This window comes from Oryzias melastigma, linkage group LG5, assembly GCF_002922805.2.
Source record: "Oryzias melastigma strain HK-1 linkage group LG5, ASM292280v2, whole genome shotgun sequence".
Lineage (NCBI taxonomy): Eukaryota > Metazoa > Chordata > Actinopteri > Beloniformes > Adrianichthyidae > Oryzias > Oryzias melastigma.
The window spans coordinates 530,575-536,277 of NC_050516.1; the positions used below are offsets into that span (position 1 = coordinate 530,575).

The 5,703-nt window shown below is 37.1% G+C and overlaps 1 long non-coding RNA gene across 1 annotated transcript; it reads right to left on the reverse strand.

The window, feature by feature from the left end:
* Positions 1–207: 207 nt before the first annotated feature.
* On the reverse strand, positions 208–2,109 carry LOC112144568. Its single transcript, XR_002918916.2, has 4 exons — positions 1,961–2,109; positions 1,162–1,226; positions 845–937; positions 208–574 (listed from the first exon to the last, which is right to left on the reverse strand). It is a non-coding gene; the product is annotated as an uncharacterized LOC112144568 (long non-coding RNA).
* Positions 2,110–5,703: the final 3,594 nt, after the last annotated feature.

Consider the following 5,703-nt stretch of genomic DNA (forward strand, 5'->3'; position numbering starts at 1 on the left):
TGTCAAATACATCAGACCTTGAAATTAAAAATGTATTTTTTTTCTAAGATAACTGCCTGTAAGAACTACTAATATTTCAAAACAAAGGTCCTACCAGTAAAAAAAAATACTTACTAAAATAAATCATTTATAGAACTGCAAATACCTTTCTGTTAAACTGCTGGAATTGTTAACATTACTCATATTTACTCAAATAAATAATAAAAATTAACACTTGCATGTCAAAGCTTTTATTCAAAAGCCACAACACAAAAATACTGTCAAAAATACAGCGAGTGTCCACAATTTTAACACTGGTATTGTGACATCTTGATTCAAAACAGCCTTAGAAGTATTACAACTTTTTTTTAAACTATAGGCTTTTTGAGCAGGTTTTGAGCAAAAGTGAGGTTGAGGGTACACATCAGTCCAAAGCATGGCGACATCCAAAACCACATCATCCAGGTCCTGCAGCACATTGATGCCTCCAAGATGATTCCAATGTCTTCTGCCTCTGTACTTGAAGTTTGTTCCTTCAGGACGTAAACCACCACGCCGGTGTCTTCAATGGCGTCGTTAACGGGCTCTTCATCCACTCCATATGCCAAAACAAACACAGTGACACCATGGACAAGATGTTAGTGAAGAAGAAATTTTAACTTTACAACATTTAACAAATACATAATATTTCCCAGAGTTGATGGTTAAAAATACAAATAAGCCCACATTTCCTTTAGTAATTGGAAACAAAATGAAGGACTGTAAAAAAAAGATTTCTATAGGTCAACCACTTGAAAAAAAATCTTAAATAAACTACAAAGAAAGAGAAAATCAAGCTATGATTCATGTGCAAATATATACATACCACATATTCCTGGACCAGGTTTTCTGGATCTTCATCCATGTAAACACACGCTCCTTTAATAATGTCTTCTCGTCCAGCCTCTGCATCATTATGCTGGAAAAGAAAACGTTTTTATTTTTCAACTCTAGTTGTACAACACAATTAGTATCACAATGTAAATCATTAAATCAATGAATATTTTGGTGCACAATTTTCAAATCTATGAATCAAATTAGTTTTGCCGCTTACAATCTAAAAATTCTATGACACGATCAAAAATTCAAATACCACTGCCAACATTAGTTATTATAAATGACAAATATTTTCCAAGTACTTACTTCCACGTCCAGCTGTACATACATCAAGTGTAGTGGGTCCACTGTGAATCACCATGGGAATCAATCTGTCAGGGGATAAACATAATATTAAATACACATTATTTTTTTTAGTAAATAGAAATAGTTAGGCACATTTTCTATACATGTCCAAAATGTCCGTTTATGTTTCTTAAAAAATTAAAATAAATGTTTTTAAGAAACAAATATTTTTTTCAGTGCTGAACTCAAATAATAAAGTTTTTCCTGTTTTTTGCACAATTCTGAGATCAACATAAACTTTGTGACCCTCATTTTAAATGACCCTCCCTCTGTGAGGAGGGTCATTTAAAATGAGGGATTAATGTCTTTGATTCTTCAACCAAAAACACGTCATGCTTGTTCCACTTGAGCTTAAGAGTCCACCCCATATTGTTAAAAGTATCCCCCTTACAACTCCTCACGCAGATTTTCTCTCAACATGCTGAAAATGTCTTCCCATGACGAGCAACAGCTCACTAGCATGCGTGCGGTATTTTTTATGCATGCAGAGTGTTTCTTCCAAGTGCAGATTCATTTTTTTTAATAAGTGTCCATGCATTACAAAAAACAACTAGTGTGCAGATGACAAAACAATCGCTTTTTCATTGGCTTTTACTAAGTGGGTCGGTGTGTGTGCACTAGCTAACTAGCTAGCTAGCTAGCTAGCAGTAACAGGTTTTGTTGTGGTTAGTCAGAGAATTAAGTTGTTTAAAAAGGCAGAATTATTTATCAACGCTACTAGTAATATTGTAAATATCTTACGCAACATATTTAAACTTACCTTTTCACTTTGAAGGTCTTGATTAGTGCCACTGAAAAGACGCCATGCCAGCCGATGTTCCCTCCACTGACATTTCTGTGGACGTTACTCAGCATTTTGAATTTTTGAATGTATTTCCTTTTCCTGTTTTGAGGGAACTTAATTACATCAAATTTACTTTTTTAATTAAATCACTTTCAGTCTACATGATAGAAACAAGCATATTAAACAAGTTATTCATTCACATAGTTTTAACTTGTTTAAATGACATTAACAGAGAAAATATGAATAAATTGTGTTGCAATTACTACTTTAATTCGAGTAAATTCAAAGACTCTAGAAATCCTTTTTTTCAGTGTATGCTAAATGTGATATTGTCTTTGGATGCAATTCCATTTTTAGAAACTTTTTTTGCTGCAAATTTTTCTATTACAAAAAAGATTACACTTTTGGATTCATCAAAACAACTTTAAGCAAAAATCTTGAAATTGTTGGGTATCTGGTGGATCCAAAATGTGCAGGAGACCTGGCTTAAAATGTTAATAAATAAACTTCTAAGATGACCCAAGCACTAAACTTATACATGGCAAACCTATAAACAGGAAAAACTACAGCAGATCTGACTAAATTAAATTAAAAAACTAGACACTTTAATATTCTGTTTTCAGGGCTCACCCGAAGACAGGTGTGGATGATAACCAAATGTAACCAGGTGAGACTACGGGGGGAGGGGGGGGGGTCACACCTGAGAAAGAACCTGAACTAAGAAAACAAAACTAAGCTCAAACAAACTAAACTAAAGGGAACATTCACGACAGGAATAAAGAACCACCTTTGTAAGAAGATTTTTATTTCTTTTCCAAAGATTTTCAAAATTTCTATCATAATTTCAGGAGAACAAATTCCCAGAAAAACAATCTATAAGTTTGATTTTCATAGCTGTAAACAACTCTGTTTCATGAAAAACTTACCTAGGAAGTTTTTTTTTAATACTAAAACATGATTTTAGATTATAAATTAGTCAATTTGTAATCGTCTTTTACCTTGTGGTAGAGAGTCCGCCCTGAGATCTTAAGGTCGTGAGTTCAAATCCACAGCTGAGGTACACCGTACTCTAAAAATGAGACCCACTGCTTTCCTGTTTGACACTCAACATTAGAGGGTTTGATTGGTGGGGTTAAACCGCCAAATGGTTCCATCCTGAATCTGTGTCTGCAGCTTGCTCCCCCAGGAGATGGGTCAAATATGGAGAATAAAATTGAGACTTTAACTCTAAGTGCCAAACGTGCACCTGAATGATTGCTTGTTCTGTCTTTATTTACAGGCATTTAGAGTTGGATAGCTCAGCTGGTTAAGTGCAGAACTGGCGTGCAGGGAATCAAGGTTTAAGCTGCCACAAGGGGGCCTGAATCTGGGGTTCGCTGTGCTGGTTCCCAGCCTAGGTAAAAAAACAGCGTTGTGTCAGGAAGGGGATTAGGGGTAAAAATCTCTGCCAAACCACCTGTGTTAATCAGTGAAAAGCTGATTCACTATGGTGAATAACTGTGGTGACCCCAAAAAGTGAAATAAAAAAGTAGAGTTGCAAGAGATTCCTCTTCTTGTCACTATGACCCCGCCAACCTGTATAAATACCGTTGCCTTTTTTCAATAAAATGTCATAGTTTTACTCAACATATCTTACTTTCCATGTCAGCCTTCATAAACGGGACAATTTAAATTAATGGGTACCTTAGGAAAAAACAAAACATTTTGCCATGATGAAATTAAATATTGTAACAATTCCTTTTTATTTTGAAACTGTTGCCGGTGAGATGACTGGAGGGGCGATTTGTGCGAGTGTGTGTGGAGAGTGAGCGTGTTTCATGGAAAAGCATGAAGCTGATCTGTGAGCCGTTGCACACATTTATATCTACAAAGCTGTTTTTTTTGGTCATGTTTTTGGCATCGCAACAGCTGACATTTATGAAGTTATAAGTTTAGTTTTTTGAACAATAACCAAGTACAGTCAGATTTTACTCAGACTTTCTGTCTGTTCTACCAAGTCAATATAACAAGTTTAAAAATGAATACTACAGCAATCACTACTTCATTTACTGGGGATGAAAAATAATGAATAGCCGTCCACTTTCAGAAAATGTATATTACTATAATTATCAAACTAACCAAAAAGTAAAAACATTTAATTTTATATGCAATAAAAGCACAGAAGATGAAAGAGCCAGAAGCACGTACTTATTTATTTTTATTTAAAGATAATGGTTGTGAAGTTTCAACACTATTTCAACTTTGGCCTGTTTTCCTTGAGGAATATTATTATGAAAGCACCTTTGACCCACTGTTTGTGAATTAATTTTCTTTTGGACATATTTAAAAGAGAATATTTTGAATTGTCACTTCATGTCATAAACCTTGCTGACCCCTGGTTTAGTTTCTCAATCTAAGTGTTAATCATCAGTTCACAGACAACAGGATAGTAGCACAGAGTTAACAGTGAGTATGTTGTGACATACCCAGAGAAATGGCACTAAACCATCCCTTCCTGTTTCCCCGCATCGAGGGTCAGTATTCCAAGTACAACGCTGTCAAGTGACTCACATTTTCCAATGAAAACAAACAAACAAACAAACAAATCTGTATTTTCTTAGTTTGGAATTTAAGCCTTAGAGACTAAGTTCTAAACTGCAGTCTGTTCTCCCAAGTGTGCCTGTCCCACATTGTAGCGCTCAAAAACCTTTTCCTCACTAATACCTTGATCATGTGCTCATATCAGCTGCAGATAAATGACCTAATCTCTGAAGAATCACAGTCTTCCCAAAATACTTTGTGTGCTGAAGGTCTTGTAACTAAGAGACGAGCCAAAAATACCTACGATTGTCTACTTTGAAACCAAAAAATGTTGAAGAACTCTCTTACTTCTATTGATCTGAGGTTGAGAATTAAAAGAAAGAAGAAGAAGTCTGGGATGTTGTGGATGAAAGAACTGTTATTGATCTCTTCAATGAACAGTGCTGGGATCTGCTTAGTATGCGTTCACAGCGGGAGAGCAGTTTTTCCAGTCCATATGAGGCTCTGCACTGGTGTGTGCTTTCATGCACTGACATCAAAGCTTTGACAAATCAAGCTTTGCAAAAGCAGACTCTCGTGAGCGGCCTGATCTCTGCAGAACAAATGTGGTCCCGGTGATCACCATAAACTGCTACTTTGCCCACTATTAGAAGCCAGTTCAGCCTTGGCGGTGCCTCCCCTGCAGGGTTTCAGGCACTAATCGGGTGGGGTGGAGGAGTCACTAATTGTTGCCACCCTGGGTGGGATTCCTTCGTCATCTGGGTCACAACTGGGTATTGCAGGGATCAAATCCTGCACCCAGAAATGCCATAAAATTTAAAAAAAGTCACTGTGTGCAGAAAAAAAGGGAATCAAACCGAGAAATGCTGAGTCACTCAAGTTTCACCGCCTGTTAGGTCTCTAGTTCTCCTCCAGCTGGCTGATGACATCCCGCCGAGCTGTGGTAAGCTGAGTGATAACAACAACACCGGCACCCGCAGCCCCGTGGAGCCTACTGTGGGATAAACACACCAGCCTAACAGGACTTCATGCTCTCGTCTTTCTGGCTGGATCTTCACTGGAACACTGAGCCGTTCGGGGAAGAGCGGGATGACTAAGTCATGCACCTGCCTCTCCGTCAGGAGGGAAGAGGTGTGCGTGAAAATAAAGGAATTTCCAAGGACAGGGAATGATCTTGTGAAATCATATTGCACATGTGG